The sequence below is a fragment of the Acomys russatus genome, chromosome 13 (assembly GCF_903995435.1).
Source record: "Acomys russatus chromosome 13, mAcoRus1.1, whole genome shotgun sequence".
NCBI lineage: Eukaryota > Metazoa > Chordata > Mammalia > Rodentia > Muridae > Acomys > Acomys russatus.
In genome coordinates, this window is record NC_067149.1 from 20858485 (window position 1) to 20872854 (window position 14370).

Sequence of the window (14370 nt, forward strand, 5' to 3'; positions counted from 1 at the left end):
TTAGGAAAGAGTCACTTTCAGAGAAACACTGTTTCCTAAGCACTAAGATTTGAGGATATGGCATACCTGTGCCATACCACTTTGCCTTTGAACTTTCTAATAAGCAAAGAGAAGGCAAAAGGTTCCAGAACACCCAAACCACCTCCTGGCCTTAAGAGATACTATCTTCCTCCATCCAGAGACCCTAGATCCTTTCTCATCCTGACTGCAGACCGCCTTCCCTGCTAGCTTTGAGAATTAACACATTTTCTTACCCGCCTCCTAGAGGATGAGCCGCGAAGCTTCAGAGGAAGGCAGTGCTGAGACGTGATCTGGTCAGTGGTCCCAGTTCACTTTCCCCCTGGAGCTGGCATCAGAAAATGCGAGCAGGACCCCAGGCAGCCCAAACATCTCATATACTGAGTCTCTGCAAATCCGAGCCCTTCCTGAGGCAGGCAGCAAGCTCAAATCCAAGCCGGTCTGCTTTCGCATACCTTCCGAGAGAATGTCCTCCCTAGAAGCGGACCCTGCTGGAGAGCCACCAAGCCAGAGAGTGCGCCTTGCGCCCTTGTTCTAGGCCTGCCTGAGCCCTGGAATTGTCTTCTCAAGAACCCGTTTCCTCTAAACTCGCCGCCGACTTCACGATTTATCTGAAGGAAGTCACAGACCCCAGTCTCTGCGTCATCACCTGATCCTGAGCCAGACCTGGGAGACCAGTCAGCTGCTCGCAAAGCCCGGGGCCACTGAACCAGGAAATGTGCAGCTCATCCAAAAAAATAATAATAACTGTCACAGAGCGCCTGGCAGAGCTGGAGAAGTCGCTGTTCGCAGTTCCAAAGCCTGCATCCTCCGCATGCTAATGAGGCTGTGATGTCAGCAAGTCAGTCACAGCATCTGGACGTCCCAGTCTGGCCGCCCAGGGTTGAGATTTATTTACATGTAAATTAGCCTCGCCTTCTAAATCAATAATCCCTAAACCAAAGTGTTGGGGGGGGGGGGGCAGTCTTTGCTAATGCTAAGGCCCAGCTCTGAAACCTCCAAAGGAGCAGGGTAGAAAAAAATTTTTTTTAAATCACATCTCAGAGAGGCTTGAAAGACACATGGCTGTTCGCCCCCACCTTCTTTTTAAAAGCAGCATACCAGAGATCTTAACTGGGCATAGTTATAGCCTGGGTGCTCTTTCAGATCAGAAACCATAGCAGCCCCCAAAGCATAATAAATAAGATCTCTCTCTCTCTCTCTCTCTCTCTCTCTCTCTCTCTCTCTCTCTCTCTCTCTCTCTCTCTTTCTCTCTCTCTCCCTCCCTCCCTCCCCTCCCTCCCTCTCTCTCTCTCACCCCCCATCCCCTTCTCTCCTTTCTCTCTCCACCCCCATCTCCTCTCTCTGTCTCGTCTATGCTGAACCTTCAAATGCTTTGCTTTTTCCCCCTCTTCAACTTTCATTCCAGGTGCAAGCTGTTTGCTGCCCCTATTCAAGTCACCTCTGAGCTTTTATGAAGCCGGGAATAAAAATGCATTCAGCTTTCACCATTAACTTGGGATAAGACTTGGTCACATACAGTCTCTGACCCCTCACTCGAATTTTGAGTGAGCATAGGCGACTCCATCACCACAGACCTCACAGCAGTGTCCGAGGACTCTCAGGCACAGGGACGGCACTGTCCCCGTGGCTTGCATTCAACAGGTCAGAAAACAGGCAGAATGGAGATTGGCTTGTTCCCTTGGCCCCCTGGGATTTCAGCAAGCTTGAGCCAGAACTTCCATTGCTGGACCACAGAGTGGAACATCTTTAAATATCTTGAACTCTCTATCTTCCCGAACCACGAGAAGCTGTTCAAATAATTAGAAGCAAAGAAGGGGGGGGGGGGGAGGGACTCCAGAATTGAGACACTGGGGTTTAGATTCTAGCTTTGTTTCCTGGTAGCTAAGAGATCTTAGACAAGTAATTTAACCTGTGAGGTCTTCAGACATTATGTGTACCATTCTCTCATAAAATAAACATTTATGTGTATGTGAGTATTTATGCGTAATTATTTGTGTGTGGGAGAGGTTGAGTGCACATATGTACGCATGTGGAGGGAGAATAGCCTTTGCAACAGTTCTTCAGGTGTTGTTTTTTTTTGTTTTGTTTTGTTTTGTTTTTGTTTTTGTTTTTTTGCAACAGGGTCTCTTGTTGGACTGGAGCTCACCAAGTAGACTAGCCTGGCTTGTCAGGGAGTCTTATGGTCTATCTGTCTCAGCCTTCCAAGTGCTAGGGTCACAAGCAAGAGCCTACAGGCCTGACATTTTTCCACGGGTTCTGGAGTCCGGACTTAGGTCCTTATGCCTGAAGGCAAGGACTTCACAATCTGAGCCATCTCCCAAACCCCATAAATAAATGTTTAATAGACATATACTTTATGCCATACAGGCTACTGGGGTTGTGCATCTGCAGAGTGTCTGCACTCATTGAGTTTATATGCCAAAGTGCAGTAATAGAAGTATAGATGCAGAATGGCTAACTATGGCGACAGTGAACAAAATGCCTTTCAATCTAATAATAATGATAATTTCTGGTCTTTTCAATGAAGCAAGAAAAATGTACCTAGGTGTTGAATATATCAGGGTTGCCACATTTTTTTTTTTTTTTGAGTATTTTTCTCCATTGTCATCTCCTATTGCTTTAAACTAATTTTCTTTCCATATTCCCAGTTGGCCCTCAGACTATTTAAAACAATAGACACAAACCAGCAGTCTGGACCCTGAGCCTCAGACAAGGAAACACTGTGGGCAAATGGTATGTGTGTGTGTGTGTGTGTGTGTGTGTGTGTGTGTGTGTGTGTGTGTAAGGGAGGGTGTCAGCTGCAGAGGCTTAGAGAGGCACAGCCCATCACTCACTGAGGTCCCGGAGGACAGAGCAGCCAGTGCAGCTTCTTGCCCCACCCCATCTCTGTCAGAAAGCCCACTGCGATGAGACCTGCCTTTTCAGCTGGAGTTTCTGAAGCTTCAAATGAATTTCTTTGTTGGATGTTGAGAAGGTAAATTATGGCTTTTGTTATTCATAATTGTATTAATAGTGCTTAATCATTTCTTCCAGAAGGTATTTTTATGGTTCACAGAAGAGCTTTATGATTAACAACATTGGACCTGAAATAACTTTTTTACCCAGAGAAATGGAATATGAGACACACTCTGTTTTAGGTCCCCATTGGACAGAACTCAAAATATGTGGGGAGTCACGTGGCTATGCCATCCTTCAAGAGATCCATTAACATAATAATCTGGGGCCACCGATGGGCCCAGTGGAAGTGGTGACATCCAACCTCAGGGTTGAACAACCTCATAGACAAGTCTTTTCAACTTGCTTATGGCCCAGTTTTGTCATGTGAAGATGGGCACACAAGATAATGAGATGTGATTCACAAGGGATTGACAACGAAGAGGGGAACTGTACTGTAGAAAGTGATAAAAGATTCATCTTTAGTGGAATAGATTTGACGCAAAGCTACAGATTTCATAAGGTTCAATAGTACAGCACGGGATTAGTAATACAGTATGGACTAGATAGCATGGTATGGAATCCAGAACAGATGCTCTGGGGTCCATTTAGTTCTTTGATTTGAAGCCTGAGACTTTCTTGCCACTGGTGATAAACTCTGAGTGGGCCTTGCACATGCTAGATAAGCCCTCCATCACCAAATAGCCCAGGTTCCCATCTGTAATACAGGATGTTAACAGCATCAAGAACTCTTGGGGGGGAACTTCATAGAACTCTTGGGAGAATTAAGTGAAATATTTCACATTGAGCCTATACAGCATACACTTGACAATGTTAGTTATTCGTAGAAGAAACAGGTATTCATCGCTAGCTACCGTCACTGTCTATTTAGATGCTTGATTTCAAGGGTTGAAAGGAAGACTTTAAAAATCATTCCCACTCCTAGCCGGGCGTGGTGGCACATGCCTTTTTTATTTCCAGCACTTGGGAAGCAGAGGCTGGCGGATCACCGTGAGTTCGAGGCCAGCCTGGTCGACAAAGTGAGTCCAGGACAGCCAAGGCTACCTGAGAAAACTCTGTCTCTCGAAAAAACAAACATACAAAAAAATCATTCCCACTCCTAAGAGTTAACGCTCAAAGTTCCACCTAATGTAGATAAACGTCTGACATGCCCTGTTCTATATGCTCTAATGCAAGCACCTTTGACTCCTAAAAAACTATATAAGAAAGCATTTAAAAAATAAAAAGAAAGCATTAAACAAACAAACAAACAAACTAAAAATTGATTGACACCAAGAGGGGATCATTTCCATTTCTGAAACTGTATAATGAGACAAAACAATCAAAGACACTCCTTCACACACAGTGAGGCGGCGCCTAATAAACCAGAGAGTTAAAACATAAGTTTCAATGCACCTGAAACCCCTGGCCTACCAAGCATCGCAGCTGCCCAGTGTGGCACACTCAGAGTAGCAGTGTTTCCTCTTGTGAGCATGAGGCTGACCCAGATCTGGAGCTCACTGCCAATAACCAGCTTTATAAGAGAGTACCAAACCACTCACTACCATTGTCTTTGGAAATGACTGAAAATTAATATTGCATTATTAAGGAGTTGAAAAATCATCAAATCTTTCTTATACCAATGTCTATTGTGTATTTCTGGAATGCGTGCTTCATCTCCTCATTATCTTGCGGTGCTTGGGATCACACACACGCTGTATGAGCTCCTCCTGCTTGTCATTTGCTGGGGATGCTACGGTGACCAAGAAGGACATGGGTCCAGCCTTAAAAGAGCTTTGTCATGAAAAGTGAAGATGATGAAATAAGCTATTAGATAAGATATGATGTGTATTATGAGAGGGCCTCTGTGGCCCTTAGATCTAACTACAGTCCAGAGGGGCATTCCAAAGCTCAGTGTATGGAGGAAGCAGAATATCTATGAATCAGAAATACACAGACTATTAAAGTAATGGTCTACAGATAGATAATTCTTTACAGTGATGCTCTTCACTCCGGAGACCATTCTGTTGAGTTTTTAGAAATATGCTTTTATGCATTCAACATGGCCATGCAAAAATTCCTTAGGAAAGTTCAATGGACTGGTATACGGACAAACTTGTATTGTGCAGATTGTGCTCATAAAAGCAGATGAAAACTATACTGATGAAAGCAAACTTCATGGACAGAGGTAGAGAAAAGCAAGGAATATGTGCGCAGGGCATGCAAACCCATCAAAAATCCATTAAAGACCAGTGAAATGGATGCAGATGCTGACATTTAGAACTTTGTGTTTAGCCTGGAAGATGGAAAATTGCAGAAGTGACAGTATCATATAGGAAAAGGAAAATAAGACTGTGTCAAATGTGATACACACACACACACACACACACACACACACACATACACACACACATATACCAGGAAAACTGTGGCTTGAATTATGCTTCAGGTCAAAGCAATTTTTGCTTTTTTTGGAAACAATTTTCTATGAGGAAGACCCATCCTAAACATGATATGAAATTTAGGAGATATAAATAGAAAAATAATCGTGCTGAAATTGCCAAGGTCAAATTTTAGTAGCTAGGGAGAGTATCTAGGCAGGAGAAGAAAAGCACTAACCTGAAAGGACAACAGTAATAACAAATAGAGAATTAAAAACCCTGGCAACATAGGTGCAGGGTATAGGGCAGCACCAGTGTCCTAGAAAAGCAAGTCATCACTCGATTCCAGTTGTCATCCGTTAGACCCTTATCAGATAATTACAAGGAAAGGCTACCTGAGTCGTTCTGGTTAGCTGGTTAGCTTAGGGAGAAGAAGGTAAGCGGTGCTAAGGACCATGACAGCCTAGAGGAAGGCCTTATGAGGAAGGGTGTAATGAGCAATTATTTTAATCTCCTTTCCCATAGGTATCAAATATGAAGGGATGAATTAAATGAACCTAAGTAAGGCTCTTGAGTACTGAGATTAGAACTGGTATGGATCACTTAGAGAGATGGTGTATTATCATTTTGGAGAAATTAAAAAAGATAAAAGACCATCATTGCTGGTTAAGGTCAGAACCTTCCATGAAATCCTAATTACTGCTAAGAGACATGGCGGAGGCTTCAAACCACTCATCTAATAAGAATTGTTTAACTTCACTTTTTTTTTTTTTACAAGTGTATATGCTGTGTGTGTTCACATATGCACTCATGCCTGTTCTGGAGGTTTTCTGACATTCAGACATCAAAATCCCGTAAGTAATTGAGGCTGGGGAGAATAACAAAGAGTTGTCATATTAATAGGGACAAAGGTACAACATAATAAACAGTCTCAGATTTCTGTGGTTTAACACAGGAAACATTGATTTCTGATTCAGTCAAGGCTGACTCGGGGGAGTGGGGCAGGGCACATAGGCTTTGTAGGTATCTCCACCCTCAGATGTGACTGAAGGATCTATCCCAGCCCCCTGTTGTGTCTCTGATTTCAACCTGCAATTTCTATGTTCCAACAACACAAGAAGTGGGAAATGAATAGGCTTCCATGTGATTCAGCTTAAAGATGAATAATATCACTTTGATTGATCAAACTGGTTCTATGACTGCATCTCAGCAAGGAGGCTGAGAAGTGTATGTACCAGAAGAAGAGGAAATACAGATAATAAGAACATCTGTAAGGCACGCCACACATCAACTTTCATTTTTTTTTTCTGTGTAAAGACATCTTAAAAACACAATCTATTAAAACTAGGATGTCATAAAACAGTGGGATGCTTAGCATGTGGAAGAAACCTGTATTCACTGGGTAGTTCCAAAAGAATACTTGGGATCAAAGCAGCACGTGCTGCGGGCCAACAGGGAGACAATGAAAATATATGTTCTGCCATTTTAGTATCGTTCAAGCAACAGGCTCCACACCAAGTCATCTTACAAGGAACACATGTTTGAAGTGTGGGGCCTTTCTGCTGTGGAGGCAGAGGAAGAAGGTACCCACAGAGCTGGCTTCTCAGAAGGAAGTGCTCAGGAGAGACATCCTTAATGGCTTCCGACCACTTTTCCAATTCAGATTCATTAGGTCTTATGCAAGAGCCTAAAACATGATCCGGATGAAGGCTGGCTCCCTCGCCTCCCAGATGCATATTCATGGTGACGACAGCCTATCCTAGCCTCAGCTTCTCTACCTATAAAATAGAGATGTCTCTCATTCAAGCTTAAGAATAGTTAGGCAAGCACGGAGGTGGTGGCACACTCCTTTTATTGTAGCACCTGGGAGGAAGAGGCAGGCAGATCTCTGGATTTGGGACCAGCCTGGTCTACAGAGTGAGTTCCAGGACAGTCAAGGCTACACAGAGAAACCCTGTCTTGAAAAGCTAAACAAACAAACAAACAAGCATGATCAGATGAACCACAAATCTTTTGTAGAATAGTTTATGTGTCAAACTGTGTCATTTTCCACCCAGTTTTCAAAGAAAGGCACAAAAAGAATTGTTGCTGTAACACATAATATAAATTTTCACAATATACACAAGCTCTCTCCTCCCCAGACCATTTTTGTCCACGTATTTTTAAAAAGCCCATATTATGAATACCCCACAGATCACTGACACTTCTAAATCCTATGAAAAACTACCTGCCACATTTTAAATTCAGAAAAACAATATTCTGCATTTTTCTTATCATCTTAGGAATCACTACATTTCAGGTCCTTTAATTACCCTTGGTCCCAATAATAAAGCACATGCAGTTTTAACATTGTCTTTTATCCTATTTTAAATATATTAATTTAAATACAAGATATGGACAAGCTATACTGAACATATCAAAATAAAAGAGTACTGAATCCTATACTTACTCACTACAAAAAGTTAAAAATTATGTCAGTGGTTTAAACAGGCTTGCTGCTGCACATTTTCATTAACATACCACTAAATTGGCATGATGTGCTAATAAATAGGTTTTTAATTAAGAAAAAAAAGTAGCTGCATTTACTCTGGTGGCTTTTTGGATTACTGGTTCCTTCAACCAGCTTAGTAGAAACCTGGATTTCTGTAGAGGAGAACAAGCTGCTTACTGCATAGGATGCTTTGGTTTTCTAGCACTTTCCAAAGGCAGCCACAAAGAGACACTTCTCTTGAGAGAATTGGGATAAAATAGAAAGTAGCCTAGAAAGTAGAGTGTAAAAGCCATCTGCCTCCCAAAGTAGCAAATGGACAGCAAAGATCTTCCCTGGAAAAATTAACCTGGGAGACGAAGCATCCCAGATGGACGGCCTGAGACGGCTGTTCACACAGAACGAGAAGGATCTGGGCACCTGGTGCTCTATGCCCATGGATATCAGTCCTCACCTAAAAATCTACCTTTGTCATCAGTACCATACAGACTTGCTAAGGGAACAAGGATCCATAGCTGAGATCTGTTCCTGGGTCATTATAACACCCAGGGTCCTTCCTTTGGTTCAAGCTTCACACAACTTACATAGCCTATGGGTTATCATAATACACTGTGTATAATACATTGAAAATAATTTCTTAAGAAAGCCATAGAGCACAGAACGTTCTCTGTTGCTCTAAATGGTGGATTGCTTTGTACAAAGAAAGAACACATACGGTTTACCTCGGAGGCAGGAGCGCTTTCCTTTAGAGTTCTTACTCTTTGTCATAGTCTTTTATTCTTATGGTGGTGGTACTCCCGTAGTACCAGTTGTGGCTGTTTGAATGAGACTAGCTCCTATAGGATTACACATTTGAACACTTAGTCTCCAGCTGGTGGAACTGTTGGGAAGGTTATGAGGAACTGTTAGGAGAGATGGTCTTGTTGGAGGAGGCGTTGTCACTGGGGACAGACTTTGAGTTTTCAAAAGCCTATGCTATTGCCAGTTAGGTCTCTCTTTCTGCCTCCTATTCGTGGATGAGGATGTAAGCTCTCAGCTACTGTTCCAGCACCATGCTTGCTGCCTTTCTCCCCATCATGGACTCTAACCCTCTGCAACTTTGAGCTCCAACAAACTCTTTGTTCTGTAAGATACCTTGGTCATGGTGTCTCTTCACAACAATAGGAAAGGAACTAAGGCACCAATAATTATTTAATTAATGTTACTCTAACTAAACTCTGTGCTACTTGGAGTGGATGCTATATCTTTATTGTTGCTGTTTACTGTTCTGTCCCAAGCACCTGGTACCTTGTGGCCTGACAACTGATGAATACTTGCTGAGGAGTAAATATTTGACACATTTTCCTGTCTGGAAATTGGAGGGCATTTGGAGTTACTTGTGCAATAACAGCTCCCTGATTCTGTACTCTCACAAATTTTGGGGAGACAGAGAGAGAGAGAGAGAGAGAGAGAGAGAGAGAGAGAGAGAGAGAGAGAGAGAGAGAGAGAGGAAGAAGAAGAAGAAGAAGAAGAAGAAGAAGAAGAAGAAGAAGAAGAAGAAGAAGAAAGGAGGAGGAGGAGGAAGAGGAGGAGGAAGAGGAGGAGGAGGAAGAGGAGGAAGAGGAGGAGGACGGAGAGGAGGAGGAGGGAGAGGAGGAGGAGGAGGAAGAGGAGGAGGAAGAGGAGGAGGAAGAGGAGGAGGAAGAGGAGGAGGAAGAGGAGGCTACAGTTTCCTGTGGCTCCAACGGTTTGGCCTCTTTGCCCTGCTCATCCTGCTCATCCTTGTGTCATTGACAGCTCTATGCTAGAGAACTCCCAGCTGGGCTCAGGAGTGGGACTTCTACTTCTATATTTTCATTCACTACTTAGGCCTGGTCTATGATTATAACTTCTGCCTTGATACTAGTGAGTGAGGACCAAACTGTCCCATCAACTCTGAGCTTACATATCTATCTACCTGTGTTATATCTAGAGATACATGTCAAAGGCTTCTCTCAACTACCATGTTTGTACCAAATCCTCCACAAACTTGCTTCGGCTTCTGTCTTTGAAATACTAGCTTGTGAGTGTGACCTTTTTGTACACTGTGTGAAGGTTTTTAATTCTGTACCTCCAGATAGCTGGTTACTGTCTGACTTTGGTTCTCTTATTCTAATCACTTAACACTGATTCATATTTTTTTTTTCCCAGACAGGGTTTCTCTGTGTAGCCTTTGCTGGCCTGGACTCACTTTTTCAACCAGGCTGGCCTCCAACTCACAGTGATCCACCTGCCTCTACCTCCTGAGTGCTGGGATTAAAGGAGTGGGTCACTATGCCTGGCCATATTTTGTAAACACTTCCATCACCTTCTGATTGGTTTAACAAAGAGCTGGACAGCCAATAGTTGAAGCAGGAGAGGGTAGGCAGGACTTCCGGCAGAGATAGTAGCTCAGGGAAGGAATCCAAAATGGGAGGAGTCACCAGCCAGACACAGAGAAAGAAATAGGTGCTAGTATTGAGGACAGGTAATGAACCATGTGGCAGAATGTAGATTATATAAACAGGTAAATTTAAATTATAAGTTCTAGTTGGGAATAAGCCTAAGCTAAGGCCAAGCTTTCAGACATAATAAAAGGTCATCATATTATTACTCAGGAGCGGGCAGTCTGAAGAAAGTTCAGTTATATTAGCTAATGGCAACTTCTTCATCACAATGAAAAAAGAGCGTGTCCCTTTGAGATCGCCTTTATTTATACTTTTTCCCTCTTACTCTTCAGCTTATAAATCACACAAAGGAAAAAAAATCTACATCTCAGAGGCCAAATATAGTTTGCTTCATATCTTCTGATAAATGCTAGAACAAAAATCACACCATTCATGTATCTACATTGGTATCTACATACCGTTTATGTATCTACATTAGGGTATCTATATTCATGCTACAATAAACTTGAATAGTTTCCAACAAATACCTTGTGGCTTACCAAAATTAAGACATTTCCTCATCTTGTTTTGAACATTTTTCCTGCCCTTACTTAATACTACTGAGTTAAATGTTGGCTCTGCCCAACAGCTTTCTTCTGCTTCTATTGTTATCACTGTAGTCCAAGCCACGGCCATGTCTCTCCTATATGAAGTTCCAGGTTATCATCACTCAGCCTTCCTCTTGGTCAATCATCAACTCTCTTTAGTATATTTACACAACCAACGGCACCTCTGTGTGAGTCTCTTTGGGACTCTGCTATGGCCTGAAGGTGGCCTTGCAGATCTAGGCCACATACTTCCCTAACACCCTTTCCTGCTGCTCTTTGCCTTTTTATAATCTAAATCTTGGGTCTTGCGCATGCTAGGCTCATGCCTCACCCCCATGAGCTTTTGCACTTGCCCTTCCTCTGGAATGGTCTGTTTTGTGGACGGTAGCATGGCTCACTGCCAACTCTGCAAATCCAGCATCACTCTATGAGGCCTTTGCATCCTTTGTGAGAATAATGCCCCTCTCTTCCCTAATACCACCAAAACGTCTCTGATTTTTTTCCCTTTGACATCCTCTCTCTCTCTCTCTCCAAGACAGAGTTTCTCTGTGTAGTCTTAGCTGTTCTGGACTCACTTTGTAGACCAGGCTGGCCTCGAACTCACAGAGATCCGTCTGCCTTTCCTTCCCTGAATGCTGGGATTACAGGCATGCACCACTGAGACCAGCCCCTTTGACATTTTCTCAAAACAATTTTGTTGAGACATACTTTACACACCATGCAATTCATACATTTAAAATGAACTAATACATAGTTCTAGTATATTCACAACCTTTACCATGGGCTAATTTTAGAACTTTAACTGACCTACAAAGAAATTCTCATTAGAGAGTTGCTCCCTAGTGGCCTCACTATCCTGGACTTAGACAAACATTAGTCTACTTTGTGTATGCAAATATTCCTATTCGGCACATTTCATGCAAATAAAATTTATCATATGCAAGCCTTTGGGAATGATTTTGCTTTAGTATACTTTTTAAAAATTTATGTATGTTGTAGCTTATATCAGAACCTCATTTATTCAACATTGCATGATATAATGTTATGGTTTGGAGATGAAGTGTCCCCCAATAGAGACATTGTTCCCCATGTGCTGGCACTACAGAGAATCTCAGAAGGATCATGAGGACACTAACTTCAACAATGGATGAGCCCATATTAATTACACATAATTGTATAATGATGGGTTTCATTATGACTTTTTTTTTTTTTGCTTTTATTTATTGTGTGGTATGAAATGTGTGTTTTCTTGTGTGTAGACATGTGAGTGTGGAGGGACATATGCATGCACAAACATGAGGTTGATGTTATGTGTCTTTCTCAATTGTTCTCTATCTTATATACTGCAGAGGGTCTCTCTGTGAACTCAGACCTCACGATTTCATTTGGCTAGCTTGGCTCGCTCTAGAGATCCCATCTCCACCTCCCAGCAGCTGGGATCACAGCTGGGCTGTCATACCCTTTCAACTTTTACATGCGTTCTTGGATCTGACTTCTAGTCCTCACACTTGCACAGTGTGTTACCCACCGAGGTATCCCTGAAGGCCTCATTAAGACATTCATATTTGTATATAATGTGTTTTGATCATTGACTGTTTTCACTCTCCCCGGGACTCTCTTGTGTTCCTCTCTCACTTCTGTTGGTCCCCTTCGTCTTCTCAACTTGCTCCACCCTTCTACGTTTAGGAGTTTCTGTTTGCTTGTTTCTCTGGGACCATAATTTTCACTATGGTTATTTTCAGGATCATAGACACCTTATCAATGACTACATCACTGAAAAAAAAAAAACATTGATCCCTTCCTCAGAAATCATCAACTGCCTCTAGATCTTTAGGGAAAGGTAGATCTTTATGATGCCCCAACTCTACTCCATGGCATGATGCTAACACGCCCAGTCTCCTGCACGTGTTGTTCAGGTTATCACAGCTGGTAGGAGTGCAGGAGTGCAATAGCCACACCATTCCTGGAAAACAGCATTTCACTCCTTCTATTCCTTCTGCTCCCTCTGCTGCCAGGTTCCCTGGGTCTTTGAGAGGGTGACTCAGCCTCCCATTTATGGCTGAGCATTCAACATTTGTTTGTAGCACTTTGGACAGTTATAAGCCTCTTCAAAATTAAATGGCACCGTGTAACAAATTGACCTAATAGACACCTACAGAGGATTCCACCCAAACCCTAAGATCATAAGCTCTATTCCTCACATGACATCCTGGGATACAAAAAAAATCTTAAGAAATTCAGAAAATTTAAAATAACTTCATGTATCCTACCAGACCACAATGTCATAAAACTTAAAATCAACAACAAAAAATCTTTAGAAAGTACACAGGCTCACAGAGATTAAACACCATGTCACCGACTGACGAATGGGTCAAAAACAAAGAAAAATGATTCCTGGAATATGACACACTTATAGGTCACATTAACAGTGGTCCTAAGAAGGAAATTTTTAGAAATGATCAATATTTTCAGAAAAGTGACAGAATACAAAACCAGCTCACAAAAATCTATAGCCAAAGCTGGGCAGTGGTGGCGCATGCTTTGAATCCTAGCACTCAGGAGGCAGAGGCAAGTGGATCTTTGAGTTCAAGACCAGCCTGGTCTACCAAGTGAGTTCCAAGACAGCTAGGGCTAACACAGAGAAACTTTGTCTCAAAAGCTAACAAACAAAAAACTAAGTAGACTTTCTATATACCCATAACAAACACAGTGAGAAAAAGATCATGGAAACATTCCCATTTATAATACCCCCCCCCCCAAATTAAGGATAGTCAAAGACCTCTAAAGTGAAAACAAATTTTTGAAGAAAAATATTGAGGAAGACATTAAAGATGGAAAGTCCTCCTGTGCTCATGAATTGGTAGAATCAACAGTATAAAAATGGACATTCTACCAAAATCAATTTACAGACTCAAGGCAATCCCAACCAAAATGCACATGACATTCTTCACAGAAGTAAAAAGAACTTCCTAAACTTTATATGGAATCTCAAAAGACTGCAGATAGCTACAGGAATCTAGAGAAAAAAAGAACAATGCCAGAAGTACTACCAGTCCAGATTTTAAACTACATTACAAAGCCTAGGTAACAATAAAAACATGGTACGGCAGCAAAACAGACGTGTAGATCAATGGCACAAAATGGCAGACCCAGATATGATTGTTCTAACTGTAATCAGATAGTTGACAAACATGCCAAAAAGACACATTGGAGAAAAGACATCTTCCAAATGTACTTGGGAAAGTGAATGTTCATACGTAGAAGAATGAAATTAGACCCACACCTATCACCCAGCACAAAAATCAATCCCAAATGGGCCGAAGACCTCAATGTAAAATCTGAAGCACTGGGACTGCTGGAAGAAAACATAGGCAGTACCCTGTGTGCGGGAACGGATTTTCTGAATAAGATTCCATTTGATCAGGAGCTGAGAACAAAAATTGACAAAAATCAATTTTATAAAACAAAAAAGTACAGAAAAGGTAAAAATCAAGTTAGTGAAGATGAAGCCTGCAGAGTGAGAGAGAATCTTTGTCATCTATACATCTGGCAGA

General features: G+C 42.1%; 1 protein-coding gene across 4 annotated transcripts in view; it reads right to left on the reverse strand.

Annotated features, from left to right (window-relative positions):
- Prickle2 (prickle planar cell polarity protein 2) overlaps positions 1–14370 on the reverse strand; it is a 353881-nt gene that overhangs the window by 113149 nt on the left and 226362 nt on the right. The window contains exon 1 of one of the 4 annotated variants that reach the window (XM_051154936.1): positions 255–820. The exons of the other annotated variants lie outside the window; for them this stretch is intronic. The gene's annotated coding sequence lies outside the window, so the exon portion shown is untranslated. Of the gene's footprint in view, positions 1–254; positions 821–14370 lie in introns of those variants that run through there. 4 annotated transcript variants of the gene reach the window in all.